This window comes from Eucalyptus grandis, chromosome 2 (assembly GCF_016545825.1).
Source record: "Eucalyptus grandis isolate ANBG69807.140 chromosome 2, ASM1654582v1, whole genome shotgun sequence".
In the NCBI taxonomy this organism is placed as follows: domain Eukaryota; kingdom Viridiplantae; phylum Streptophyta; class Magnoliopsida; order Myrtales; family Myrtaceae; genus Eucalyptus; species Eucalyptus grandis.
Genome location: NC_052613.1, coordinates 24341634 through 24357998, shown reverse-complemented (window position 1 = coordinate 24357998; position 16365 = coordinate 24341634).

Here is a 16365-nt window from a genome sequence, read left to right as displayed (position 1 = left end):
ATAAAAATAAAAAATAAAAAATAAAAAATAAAAAATAAAAATATCATGCATATGTCATGTAGAAGTAGGGCATCCTCCGCACGTCATTGCATATTAGATAGATTGCATGTTAGATTAAAAAAATGTCTTAGTTTAAATTAGGATTTAATATGATTTAATCCTTAGTTTAAACTAGATAGAATTTTAATCTAGATCATTTTTGCATTTTTAAAAATAGCAATATCAAATGCACGTCATTTAGTTTTTATTAGGTTTATTTAATTAGAATTTCCTCGTCATTAGACCAGGTCATTTAATAAATGTCGCGTGACATATAGCTCACATATGAAATTGCATGATGCATGTTATTTTAGTTGAAATAATTTTGTATGTCATTGTATCGCATTGCACGTCATTAGAGTTAGATTATTTAGATTGCATTTAATTATTGCATTTCTCCATGTCATATTAGATTATTAGCATGCATCGCATGATTTTCATTAAATAAAGTGAAAACAAAAAAATTGAAATTGCGTGTTAATTAGAAATCATATCTAGGATTGCTGATGTGAATTCTGATTTAACAATGCAGATACTTTTGTTACTTCTAGGTATGTTTTGTAATATTTAATTGCTTTTTTTAGTGTTAAATTGGTGGTATGCGCACATGTATGATCACTTCACATGTTAGGAAAATAAATTAAAATCAATTCAATTGCCAAACATTTTTTTTGAAAATGAAATAAAAAGGTACCGAAATGGCACTAGGATAGTCTGGTGTAACCAAGTCCTCGAAATCATAGGAGTAAAGTAAATCTCCCGTTACTTTACTTGGGTTTCTAATCGACCCACCAAAAATAGATTAGTGGCGACTCCTGATTGAAAATCATTTGCATGTTAAAAATTCAAACCTAAGTCGCGAATTGGTATGGGCTTGGGAGAGCCTGAGCTAAGCTTAAAGACTTAGTAATCCATTAACCTAGTTTTAGGTGATGAACCCGAAAAATTTGGGTCGCGACACACATTTTGATATCTCCCCTTAATATCGGTCTAATTATGGTTGGAACTTAATATAGGATGAAGGGTTCTTTTAAAAAAAAAACGTTTCAGCTTTCTTCTCATTTCAGTGGGTTAATCGAAACTTTGTACCACTTTGTTTTCGGTTATTTAGAAAATGAAAAACAAGTGGGCATGCCAAATACATTTTTACATATTAACTGGTAAAGTCAATTGGTGGCAATGCAAAGCATGGTTGGATCCCTTATCTATGTTATATTAGGTTGGTTTTGAATAGAGAATGGCTTCCATATGTTACACAGCCACCAATTAGACCCAGAAAACATCATTCGACTGAGTTCTAAGCTTTTACGGATGACTTATTGCTAGGAAATCTATGCAGTTTCATATCTATACATTTTGTTCTTTTAATTTTCAAACGGCCTATTTTATTGTTTTCTATGCGGGGCCATTGCATATAGCAATTCAGACCAACACCATACAAGCTTTACAAAGAACATACACGCTTTTAACCTTAAATCCCATATATACGCATCAAATCATCAAAACTGAGCAGCTTATCTTTTGCCTTAGCTTCTTTGGAGATCGAATTGGTTGCGATTCTCTTACTCGCAGGTTTGTGTTTTATAATAGGCTTCTTTCACCCACATACTTGATTCCTACACCTACAATGCGGCTGTCGTCGCGGAGGTAAATCTCAGGTGCGACAATAACTACCTCGGCCAGAAATCGTCGCTTGGAGGTGCGACAATAACTACCTCACAACTCTGACTCTCTCCAACTCTCGCGCTTTGCATCCTCCTCGACTCTGCCGGAGGATGTCACGTTTTACCAAAAGGCGTGAAAGTGCGAGCTGCAAGAGAAAGAAAGAAAATTGTCGGCAATAGAGAGAAAGAGAGAAGGATGAAGAACAAGGGAAGTGGGGCCGACAAAAAAAGAAAACCATAAAAAAATGACATGAAGGGAATGCTTAAGATGCTGAAAGGTGGGAGCCACAATGAGTATGGTCATAACACTTTATTGGGGGAGTGTTTTAGCCAGCCTAGAAGTTAAAAAAGCGTGTTCTTTTAAGATTTTAACATAGATTTAGATCATGACAAGAGTTTAGGGTCATGAAATCACAATACTTTCATCTAGATATTAACAACCATGAAACATTAGATTCGAATTGTCCATAAAAGCATGCTTTTATCATGTTTCATATTCTTGAAAATCAAGACATTGTTGAGGAGCTAACTTGGTTCGGTTTGAGAAGCAAGATACTAAATATGTCATTAAACATTATAAAGTCCAATAAATCAACGAACACAAGATCTTAACTACGAATGAATATCTTGCTATTAAGCTTTTCTAAAACCATGCTTTCAACCGGTTGAGGAGCTAACTTGATTTAGTTTGGGAAGCAAATGGAAAATCTATCATTTAACATGATAAAGTTCAAACAATCAACAAACATAAGATTTTACCTATAAATGAAATTTTTGCCGGTAAACTTTTCTTTAAATAGTCTTTAAAACTAGATCATCCCCCAAAGAGTTACGGTAATCAAATCGACACAATTTTTACAAATATGAAAAGCTCATTAAATTACTTTTTTTTTTTTCTGAGAATCATATCATTTGGCTGAGGAGCTAACTTGCTTTGGTCTGAGAAGCATGATACAAATTTATAACATTAAGCATTATAAGGTTCTAGAAATCAAAGAAGATAAGATTATACTTATACGCTTTTGAACTTTTTAATAAGCATACTTCTCAACTAGATCATCCCCTAAAGAGTTATAGTTCTATTTTAAACCAACATTTTTTTACATCCAAGAAAAGCTCATTAAATTACATTAATGAAAATCAAATCACTAGCTAAGGAGCTAACTTGATTTGGTCCAAAAATTAGGATACAAAATATGTCATTAAATATTACAAAGTTCGAGAAATCAAAAGAGTTTCAGTTTGAAATCAAACGAACTTAATATAAAGCTCATTAAATTACGTTGCTAAAAATCAAGACAATGACTGAGGAGCTAACTTGGTTTGATTTGAGAAGCAAGATACCAAAATATGTCATTAATTATTACAAAGTTCAAGAAATCAACAAACATAATATTTTATCTATGAATGAAAATAATTCTGTTGAACTATTCAATAAGCATGTTTTTCTTTCAACAACATGCTTTTCAATTGGATGATCCTCAAGAGAGCTACATTCTAAATTCAATGGACTCTATTTTTAAACTTAAAAAATGATCATTATATTACATTTCTAGAGATCAGACCATTTGCTAAGGAGCTAACCTGGTTTGGTTCAGATAGCAAGATTGAAAATATGCTATCAACATTACAAAGTTTAAGAGATCTAAGAATAAGATTTTGGGTCAAGCTGTTGAACTTTTCTGTAAACATACTTTTCCACTAGATATCTAAATAGCCACTATTGTAGATCAAGCTAACTCGATTGTTGCACCTACGAAAAGCTCATTAAATTTTATTTGTAAAGATAAAATCATTTGTTAAGGAGCTAGCTTGGTTTGGTTAGGAAGCCAAATAATCCGACCATGATTGAATGCAAGATTCAAGAAAACGTCAAATATGAAGTTTTACCTACAAATAAAGATCATAATGTCAATCTTTTCCAGCCATGTTCTCAAACGGGTTGCATTGAAAGTCTACCATGTCTAGAATGTCATTTATCTATTTATGTTGTGAAGTTAAGCCTAAGACTTAATGATAACTTTGACTTGCCATTGCGCCTTTCAAATTTTTTTTTTCAAGTCATTTCAAGTCATTTCATAAGAGAAGAGAGCTCAGATCTTACTAAGAGTGAGTGTTCTCAGGCTTCCTTTAATTAGAGAGGCATGTATGAGAATTATTTTTCTTGTGCTTTTCGATTTCTTTTGCTGATGATGTTGGTTTTCCACGTATCCACTAGCTTTGCCGGATGCCTGGAGTAAAAGAATCTTATAAATTGTTGGGGAGTTACGGTTAAGCAAATCAACTAGATTTCTATACTTATGGAAAACTCATTAAATTACATTGTTAAAAATCAAATCATTGGCCGAGGAGCTAACTTCATTTGATAAGGCATGCTAGATCGAAAATGTCACTAAATATTCAAACTATTATGAAGTTCAAAAATCAACGAACGTAGGATTTATTTATGAATGAAAATCATGTTATTGGACTTCTTCATACGTATGTTTTTCAATTGGATTAGCCCTTGGATGGATAGTTACAATTTTATTCCAGCAAACTCGATTTTTACGCCTACTGAAAGCACATTGAATTAATTTCTAAAAATCAAACTGTCGACTAAGAAACTAACTTGGTTTGGTTTGGAAAGTAGGGTTGAAAATATGCCATAAAACATTATAATGTTGAAGAAATCAACGGACATACAGACTTTAGCTACGAATAAAAATTATGCCGTTGAACCTTTCTATAAGCATGCTTTTCAACCATATCATCCCCTATAGAGTTACAATTTTAAATTCAACTAACTTGGTTATTACACTTATGCAAAGCTCATTAAATTACATTTCCAGAAATCAAGCCATTATTGGTTAATGAGCTAACTTGGTTTGTTCTACAAAACAAAATCATCGTATTCGGAAGAAAAGATGTCATAGATATTATGAGGTTCAAGAAATCAATGAACATGAGGTTTTATAATTGTTTGAAGATCCTGTTTGTTGAACTTTTCTGTAAGCATGCTTGTTCAACTTGATTCTTCCCTATAGGGCTACATTTCTACATCGAACCAACTTGATTTTTGGAGGAAAAGCTCACTTAATCAAGTGGTTAAAAGTCAATCTGTTGGCTAAAGAGCTAACTTGGTTTAGCTTGGGAAGTATGATATAGAATATGTCATTTAACATTTTAAAATTCAATCATGGAACATAAGATTTTGTTTATGAATGAAAATCATGTTGTTGAAATTTTCTATAAGCATGTTTTTTAATGGATAATCGCTAGAGAGCTGTGGTTCTCTATCCAACCAACTCAATTTTAATACCTGTGGAGAGCTCATTAAATTATATTGCTAAAAATCAAACCATGGGTGAAGAGCTAATTTGTTTGGAGATTTGTCATTAAGCATTATAAAATTCAAGAAATCAACTAACATAATTTTTTTATTTTTTTTATTTATAGATACAAATTATGTTGTTGACCTTTTCATTAGCATTCCTTTCAACCGAATCATCAATAGAGAACAATGGTTCTAAATCCAACCAACTCATTGGCTCAGGAGCCAACTTGGTCTACAGAAGTAGTATTGAAAATATCTAATTAATAAATTTTAAAGTTCACAAACCATATTTAATAAGGGTTAATATTCTGAAAAACCCTAAACTAGTACATATGTGACAAATTTACCTCAAACTATTTTTTTGACTATGAAAAACTCCAAACTGGTACACCTGTGACAAATTTACCTCAACTGACTATAAAAAATCATAAACTAGTATATTTATGATAAATTTACCCAAAACTAATTTATTTGACTGCAAAAAACCCAAAACTGGTAAATTCGTGACAAATAGACCCTCCACTAAGTTGGATTAATACCACAAAAAAATCACAAAAATTGTAAACTATGACAAACAGAGTGTAAAATCTCAAATTGGTATACTGGTCAATTGTCACATGTCATTTAACTTAATAATTTAACATAAAATTTAACGGAAACTAACATAGGGTAAATTTGTCATAAGTGTACCAGTTTGAGGTAAATTTATCAAAAGTATACCCGTTTGGGGTTTTTAATGGTAAAAAAAATAGTTTTGGGTAAACTTGTCACATGTGTACCAGTTTGAGGTTTTTCAGGATATTAACCCAAATAAATTAAAAGTTCAAGGATGACATTGTATATTGAGCCAAAGTTCATAACCTATTTGTGTAATTATCCATTTTTTATCAGATAAATTGAAAATCATAAAATTATTTTTAGGCAAATAAGATGATTTCTCAAAAATCTTAATATTCGGGTAAAACTAAATATCGCTTTCACTATTAGAGGATAAACAGGGCAGATACCATAAAAAAAAAAAATCTCGAACTTCACACTCATATCACATTTCCTTAATACTAACTTTCGTATCATAAAAAATTCAAACCAGTACACCAGTGTCATATTTACTCCTAGACTAATTTTGGTATCATAAAATTGTTGGCAAGGGTACACCTATGCTGTATTCATTGCCAAACTAACTTCAATATCGTAAAATTGTACAAAGGCTACAACGATATTGGACGGAAGCAAAAGAAATACGATTTTGCAATTTTATATAAAACATAATTAGGCACATATACGCTTTTTAAACCCCTTTTTTTTCAACTGCAATATCTGGTTCTAGACATTATGTAAATATATGATCACACACGAGGCAAAATCGAGTCAAAAGACTCGTAAGTAGCTTGTGCCCAACTCTATGGTTAGTCGAGGCGGAATTGGGATTACTCGATTATCTAGTCAAGTCAAGCTCGAGCTTACTTGAACATATAGTCAAGTCAAGCTCGAACTCATTAATTAAGCCTTTATTACTTGTTAAAAAGAATTTAATAAGTACTAACCAAATACACAAGCACATCTTTAAAATTACATGGCATTGAATTCATTTATACTTGACTATAGTTTGGTCAAACCGAATCCAGCAATATTTTTTTATTAAACTATTCGAAATCAACATTTTATGTGAATTTTTTTATGTGGCAATGCTAAATTCATGCTCTATTTTTAATGTTTGTTCTGCTTAATGTCTACTTTTCCATAGTTAATTAGCTTCATTTAATTTCATGTGAACTATTTAACGTGATAAATGTTCGAATGTGTTATTTTGCAAATGATATGATGCAATCATACAAAGATAATGTAACACTCCTGCATTAAATAAGTAAATGAAATGCATTAAAAACTTATGAAAAAGGCTGTAAATTTCTGGAATAATTCATGATTTGATCCTGGAACTTAGTTGTTTGTGCGATTCGAACCTCTAGATATAAGCTAAGCAACCTGATGGACGTGATCTAGTGGGTCTAGTCGAATACAACCTCATCTCAACTTCTATATACACTAAACTTGAACTACAAAACTAAAACTCGACAAAAAAAAAATATATTCTTGACCTTTTTATGGAACCCTAAACATTTTGAATGATACAATTAGGTTCCAGAACATGTTCCTCATAAAAACACATTTCCACCGATGTCTGAAACTTCACTTGGATGATATATTTGTTGGATATTTCAATAACATTTTGAAATATTTACAATAATAGCTTCGATAAAAGTTATGACCTCATTGCAGACCATCATTATTTTTAACGGTCACATAACGGTTTCTTAGTGGTCATATACGGCTTTTCAATCGTTTTGTTACATTTAATTTATCTCTCAAATAAATCATTCATTATTTTACAATTGCTCTTTTAACGGCTCAAAAATCTTTCCTTTCCTTGTTGGGTTATACACAACATTGTTTCTGTTCCTTCAAATATTCAGTGCGAAATATAGAAGAAAGTTTGTTGTATCTTGGGAGGATAGCCGTCGGAAGCCTATTGCACTGGGTTTTGCATACCGAGGGGCGGAATTATCCTTAAGGACAGTGCTTACGCTAGCACGCCTCAAACAAATTTATTTATTCTCATTAGTTTTTTTCCTACAATTTTAAGGATAACTCCCATGGAGCCTCAAGTTGATATTGTCGCTGATGCTTCAATCTCCGCAAGTCCAGTTGCACTACCACCGCTACCACATATGTCCTATGCCGTACCATTCCCCGACATATTGAAGATCAAAGTTTTTAATGGCAACAATTTCAAAATGTGGCAAGAAAGGGTTTTCTCTATTCTAGATGTGCACGGCGTGGCTTTCGCGTTTATGGAGGCTGAACCAACTGATAACAAGTTGCAAGATCAATGGATACATGCTAATAAGGTATGAAGGCACACAATTATTAGCACCCAATTATTAGTACTCTTTCTAATGAATTGTTTGATGTCTACTGTCCATACAAGGAAGCAAAACAAATGTGGGACTCCATGACTGCAAAGTACACTGTCGAAGATGTGGGCAGACAAAAATTTGTAACTGGAAATTATTATCAATGGGAAATGTCCGATGATAAAGAGATCAAGACACAAAATCAATGAATATCACAAGCTAGTGGAGGACTTGAAGGTAGAAAACATCAATTTACAAGAAAAAATTATTGCGGGCCTGTTGATTGAAAAGTTGCCTGAGTCATGGAATAACTATAAGCAACAACTCAAGCACAAGGACAAGCAAGTGTCACTAGCCGATCTAATCGTGCATATTATCATTGAAAATACAACTCGCAAGGAGATCTAAGTTACCAAAGTTAAGGAAATTGCTACCGGGGAAAATTTGGCACAAGGCAAATCTCAATATCGCCAATATAGGTATAATAACAAAAAACCTGATTACAAACCCAAGGTTGTTCACCCCACCTTTAAAAAGAAAGACTCTTGCTTTGTTTGTGGAAAATCAGGTCATCATGCAGCGCATTGCAAAAAGAGACTCTAAACCAAAAGTCAATTTGGTTAAAGCAGATGACTCTAATGATATAATTGTTGCGGTTATTTCCCAAGCCAACATTGTGGCCAATGTGAAAGAGTGGGTGGTAGACTCAGGTGCTACTAGGCATATTTGTGCAAACAAAAATGTATTTTCCTCCTACACGTCAGTAGGGGAAGGAGAAGAAATTATTTATTTTGGTGATTCAAGAATAGCTCAAGTTCTTGGGAAATGAAAAGTTCTTCTCAAGCTCACATTTGGCAAGACTTTGGCCTTGAATGATGTATTACATGTCCCTAATATAAGGGCAAACCTGGTCTTAGTAGCTCTTTTAGGAAAGGTTGGGTGAAGGTGTTATTCGAATATGATACGATTGTAATGACAAAAAATAATGTATTTGTGGGAAAATGGTTATTGTAATCAAGGATTTTTTGTTCTTAACATTTCCAATGTTATCAATGAAAATGCTACTACTTTCGCTTACTTGGTTGAATCTATTGATTTATAGCATGGTATATTAGGTCATGTTAGTGTTTCTTATATTAAGAAAATGCAAAAACAAGGTTTAATTTCTGGAATTAAAAACCCATGTTTTAATAAATGTATATTATGTGCCGAAACAAAATTGACAAAAAAGCCTGGTATTTTTGTAAATAGAGAATCTGATTTGTTGAGTTTAATTCATACTGATCTAAGAGATTTAAAACAAACTATGACTAGAGGAGGTAAACAATATTATGTGACCTTCATTCATGATTATTCTAGACTTACTAAAGTTTATTTGCTTAGGCATAAAGATGAAGCTTTTGATATGTTCCTTTTGTATAAAGTTGAGGTAGAAAACCAATTGAATAAAAGGATAAAAAGAATTAGATCGGATAGAGGTGGAGAATATATATTACTTAACGAATTTTGTGAAAATGAAGGAATAATTCATGAAACTGCGCCTCCTTATTCTCCCCAATCTAATGGCATAGTTGAAAGAAATTTTTTGAAAGAAGCTATAAAAATTGAGATTGACTCTATCTTATAAAATCAAACTTGAAAATTAGTTGATTTACCACCTGGTGCAAAAACGATTGTTTGTAAATGGATTTTTAAAAAGAAATATAATCTCGATGGTTCTATTAATAAATATAAAGCAAGATTAGTTGCAAAAGGTTTTAATCAAAAACAAAATGTTGATTATTTTGATACTTTTGCTCCAGTTACAAGAATTTCATCAATTCCTGTTTTAATTACTTTGGCTTCCATTTACAAACTTGTTGTTCACCAAATGGATGTTAAAATAGCTTTTTTTAAATGGTGATTTGGAAGAGAAAATTTACATGGTGCAACTTGAGGGCTGTATTTTTCCTGGCCAAGAAAATTAAGTTTATAAACTTGTTACATCTTTATACGGCTTAAAGCAAGTGCCAAAGCAATGGTATGCGAAATTTGATGATGTCTTGTTAATAATGGATTTTTCTCTATTAGAGTCGATAAATGTGTATACACAAAAATTGTTAATGGTGAATCTATAATTATTAGCTTATATGTTGATGACATGCTTATTTTTTGTACGTGTATTGATGTTGTGAATGAAACAAAATATTTTTTGACTTCTAAATTCGATATGAAGGACATGAGGGAAGCTAATATTATTGTGGATGTTATAATCGTAAAGAGTGATAATGGCCTAATGCTTACTCAAGTGCATTATGTGGAGAGGCTATTTAAAAAATATGATCACTTTGATGTCAAACCTGTTACTCCTTATGATTCTAATATCCAATTAGTGAAAAATAAAGCAAATGGTGTGGCTCAATCTAAGTATGCTCAAATTATTGGGATTTTGATGCATTTGATGAATTATACTCAAATTGATATAACTTATGATGTATGTAGACCGAGCAAATATACACAAAATCTCAATAATGATCATTGGACTGCTTTAAGCAGATTAATGAAATATTTGAGAGGAACCATGATTTATGGTATTTTATATAGTGGATTTCCCACTGTATTAGAAGGATACAGTGATGCTAATTGGATTTCGGATTCAGATGAGATAAAATCCACTAGTGGATATGTGTTCACCTTTGGCGGAGGTGCTGTAACTTTGAAGTCAGTCAAACAAACAATATTTGCTAAATCCACCATGGAGTCAAAGTTTGTGGCTCTAGAATTGGCTGGCAATGAGGCTGAGTGGTTGAGGAACCTCTTAGTGAATATTCCTTTGGGAATTAAACCGACACCTTCTGTGTCTATGCACTATGATTACCAAGCGGTAATAGCTATTGCAAATAATAGAACTTTCAATGGTAAAAATAGATACATCCGGTTGAGACATGATGTAATAAAGAAGCTGCTAAAAGATGAAATTATATCCATTGATTTTGTAAAGTCAGAAGTAAATTTGGTCGATCCTTTGACTAAACCTGTGGGAAGAAAATTAATTTATGACACATCGAGGGGAATGGGATTTAAGCCAATTGAGGAAAAACAACAATGATGGTAACCCAACCTATGTGATTGGCGATCCCATGAATTAAGTTCTATAGGTAATAATAAGTCACTTGTTGTTCTAGTGATGCACTATTAAAAATTATTGTCCATCCTAAGATGAGAATAGTGCAAAACTGCAAGGAAAAAAGAGGTTGAGCTAAGCTATTAATGAAATTCCATAGCTATTATTGGTAGCGTATTAAGCTGTGGAATACACTTGATGGAATCACCTATATAAGTGTGAAGTGGGGCTGCTACTATGAGAATTTTTGACGAAAATCTCTAAAGCGCTTATGAATAAACCAAGCATGTGCATGGCCTATTAGCGCAAAACCGCGTTGAACAACAAAGTTTGTGGCAGTGTAATGTAATTGATGAAAATTATAATTCACAAAAAAAATAAAATTGGTTCATAGAAGTTTCAAACTTCACCAATAATTTCATGAATTGTATTTCATTTTTTTTTTAGGGCTGGTTCATAGCCTAACAAGCAACAGTTATGATGCATTACACTCTAATAACCTAGCATCATTATTAATTTTTTTATTTTTTATTTCAAAATCTTTTAAAATATGTGGGGGATTGTTGGATATTTCAATAACATTTTGAAATATTTACAATAATAGCTTCGATAAAAGTTATAATCGCATTGAAGACCATTATTATTTTTAACGGTCACAGTATATTAACGGTCATATAACGGCTTTTCAATCGTTTTGTAATGTTTAATTTATTTCTCAAATAAATCCTTCATTATTTTACAACAACTTTTTTAACGGCTCTATTTTGTCTGAATATATAAATAAAATCTCATAAGACAATCTTGAAAATCTCTCTCTCTATATATGTATATATATATATATATATACATATACATTGAATGAAACAGAGAATATTCTTTCTTTAAAAATCTTTCATTTCCTTGTTGGATTATACACAACATTGTTTTTGTTCCTTCTAATATTCAATGCGGAATATAGAAGAAGGTTTATTATATCTTGGGAGGATAGTCATCGGAAGCCTATCACACTGAGTTTCGCATTCAGAGAGGTAAAATTATCCTTAAGAACAGTGCTTATGCTTGTATGCCTCACACAAATTTATTTATTCTCATCAGTTTTTTTCCTACAATATTTTATTCAAGATCGATTGGTCTATGAAGTTTACCATCTTGAAGAAAGTTATGCATGAACGTAGATCCTCCATCTTGCGGAGTTGCTACTATTCCTAACCATTGACACACATCTCATTTGTTAATTGATGTTGAGGAATTGTTGAGACATCCAACGGAAGCATTGTGAGGGGCAGAGAATCTTTCGTTCTATATGCTAATTGATGTTGAGGATTTGTTGAGACATCCAACGGAAGCATTGTGAGGGCAGAGAATCTTTCGTTCTATATGCGCACATGTAACCTTGAGCAGATCTTCTGACCAAAAAAGAAAAAAAAAAACCTTGAGCAGATCTTTGAATTGTCCCAACCACTTAAGCAGTTGGATAGGAAGCTTCCATGGCGATGCCACAAAAGACCTTCCTCGGCATCCATATTCCTTTGTAGATCTGGAAAGCTGAATCACCTGCGTTAATGGTGATGGAGACCAGCTGGTGAGCCACGGCCTTCAGAAGGGCAGACTCGCTTTTGGAAGGCACATCTTCGTATCTAAGGATCTTCGCGGCATGAGAGGCTTCTTTACGAGCATTGCAAGTGCCATCGACTCGTTCATAAGGGTAATTAGTTTCGGTGGTGAGGCCGTGGTTCAACGATGAACTTGAAGGCATTGTCCACTAGACCACCCTCGCAGCCTTGGTCTTCACGTGTCGCAATCCACTAATTCTTGCTCATATAAAGAGATGAGCTTTCCTGTTGTGAGTTGGTTGATTCCCTCCATAGCTGCCACAGCAGAAAAGGCCCAACAACACCCTGTGTTTCGAACAAGAGACTTGTAAAATCTGATATGATAATTTTTTTTCGATTGTTGATTTTTCATGAAGCAAATGGAGTTGGAAATTTCTAGTTAGATTGAAGAATATTATTAACGCTGCCTTACCACATTGGCCTTGGTCTTTAACGGGCGTGACGGTTCCTTTCTTCCTCCAAACCATGCTTGATGGAACTGTGCTGACGTTTTCATATCTAAATGGCTTAGGGCTCGACGAAGGCTTCGGGGTGGATGGGCGCTTGTCTCCATTCTCGAAGGCCCAAAACTCCTCGTTCGTTAGGTTAGTGAACTTGTTGATGCCTAGCTTCTACGGTTTATCCCCGGCCTCGTTGAAGGACTCTATGAATTTAGCATTGTTCTTGATGAAAACGAAACACCGCTTTTCTCAGCGGCATCCTTGTACACCCGCCCATGATGAGCCATCTATTGTTCATGTCTCTCCCGCATGGTTGCCTCGTGCAGCTCGCGCGAGAAGGCTTCGGAGGTCCAAAGCCCTAGAATGGCCGCCATCACAAGGACAAGTTTGCCCTCAAGTGTTAAACCCACGGTTTATCTGTAGCACTCGTCCTAGGTCCTTTGTGTGTATGTGTGTATTTTGGAGAGCTAATGAGTGGCCAAAGAGAGAATTTTTTGCATGATTTTATAGGTGGGTTGGGAATACTCTTACGCAAGAAGAGCTTAAAATTGAGTTCCCAACGGTTATCGACGTGAATCGATGGGAATCAATGTGAATGAAGTCCCTAAGTGCCCGGTGAAACCGGCAAGTCGTTTGTGATGTGATGAGCCACACCAGGTGCGTACACGCTGCTTCGTTTTAAGTTGCTTTTTCAGAGCATAAAATATCAAGGTTTCTAAGGGGGGGGAGGGATGGAGAGAGAGAGAGAGATGAGAGAGAGAGAGAGAGAGAGAGAGTTATTTGAGGTTTTGAATGCAAATTTTATCTGCCTGACTGGAGTTATTCTTCATAGTATATAATATATTTCATTCCGTTTGTAAGCATCTCAAGCATAAATTCGTCGTTTGGTTTGTCTCCGCCGTTCTCATCGACCTTGATCACTTGCAGTTTTCCAATGCATCTGTCGCTTTTACATTCTTTCAAAAGTCCAAAAATGGGGTCTAGAAAAATGTTAGATAGCCATTGACCGTGTGAACCCCTATAACAGGAGCCACATGCATAATGATTACGATCATGTCAGTTCACATAAACAAAGTCTACTTAAGAACTTATTGTCTCAAATGAAGGTACGAGAATTGCTTAGGATTGATTGGTGTTAACCGAGCTAATGATTAGCCTGTAATTAACTTGAAAGCAAGCCTTCCATGTTCTCGGTGCATGTGAGCCGATCACGTGGGTCTCATGTGAGGTGCATCTCAATCAATGATGCTCAGATGCATTGAATTAGAGCCCATAATTTTTCTTAATCTAGTTGATGTTTCAAAGGACTTTCTTTTTGTCTGCCACTCGTGTACTCATGGTTAAAAGTTTTTTTTTCCCCAGATAGGACGTAAAACGTAATTAAAGAGTTAAGATAATATAGAATACACACAAGGATTCCGTATGCATTAATAGTAAATTTGTTGGTCCTTGTTTATTCCATTAGAAATTTATACTAAAACGGGGGAAATGTGTGACCCCAAAACAACCTTGATGGTTCTTACACTCGAAAGTTGTCTACCATCATCAGTGGGATCAAAGGATAAGCAACGGGTTGGTAAACAAGTATGCTATGTGCACTCCCATTGGATGTTACTTATTACTAAACTAAGTGCCCTTGTCATTGATGATACCTCCCTCATCCGTGTAAATCTTGTTATTAACCTCAGTTGACTTCGACCAAAAAAAAAAGAAAAAAAGAAAAAGAAAAAGTCTCAGCTGACGATGACTAATGTTTACCTTAGATATATTCCATAATTATATTTTGATTTATAGTAAACTTTCCGAATGTGTAATTTTCCCGGGATAATTCAGGAGATTTGGTCCTCTAACTGGATTGTTTTGTGTGATATGGCCCTCCGGATAAATGGTAAGGTGACCCTTGTCGATGTGACCAAGGTCCAAGCAAAACCCTAGTCCATTGTACATGGTTAAACAGAAGATGAGAAAGTATTCGCTTCTATGCTCACCATGCCGTACTCTACTTTGACTATGTAATTGCCACATGGCCCAAATTTAACCAAAAGAAAATATCTTTTTAGTCTGTCATCCCGAAATTTCTGCCTCTTATTGTGTTTAAATTTCAAAAAGTGAATGAAGAGATAGAATCTTGATAAAAATCGTTAAATGATAGAACTTATTTAATTTTTTAAGATGGATATAGGGAAAATTTATTTTGAACATAGTTTCTCAAATATGCTCTTTAATGATAATGTTATTTTTTAATTCAGTATATTTTTTCTAACTTAGAACAGAATAACTGAATTACTGATAAATTGAAATATAACTTATTACAATCATTTAGTGGAATAACATATTACACTTAATAAAGAAATCTTTTCAATTTAAAGAATGAGTCACAAAAAGTAAAACAAAATTTGTAACTGCTTAAAATAAAGCGTATCTATTTCATGTTCTGTTAAGATAATATAAACTTTAAAATACATATCATGTTGGTTATCTTCAAAAGAAATTATAATTGCTTTTATCGTTGAATTTCATTTTTCTCCAACTTGCAATTCATCTTAAATAACGGATGAAGCGAGAAATTTAAAATGAAAATTACATTTGAAGAATATGACTCTGAATAAGAGTGACCATGTACTCTTAAATAACATAAACTAAATATAAATTTAAGTTTACAAATATATTATTTGATCGAACTTCTACTTCATTAAATTTATTTGAACTCTCAAGCAGCCTCTTTATGTCCGCTTATTTTCTTTGCCATATTTATTCACTCAATTGACGACAACACAAATAACTTACACAAATACTCTATGCCCGATATAGGTAGGATCATGTTCAACGACATATATCAAGGCAAAACCCGTGCCACCTAAATAGTATATACTAATTAACTTGGATGGTAAATGTAAAACTCAATAAGATAAGATGTAATAGATAATCTTTTAGTAGCATTCCATTGAGAATATATTTTAAGTGTCTTTTTGGGTTTCAAATTGAATTCCTTGTTGTAACACAATTCTATTGAGGTTCTTAACTTCAGTGGCACGATATATTCAATTCAATATCGATTTTGTTCAATAGGTCTAGCATCTCAAATAACTGAAAACATGTACTTGCATTCATGCTTAGGGTTTATATACAACAGGAGACCAATGTCTTCATGCACATGCTTGTCTTCGTAGTACAAGCATACACATGAAATAAGAAAGTTCACAAACCTAGACATATATGCACACATACACACTCACAGACACGTTTACCATGACCAAATCTCTGTTTTAACATGACAG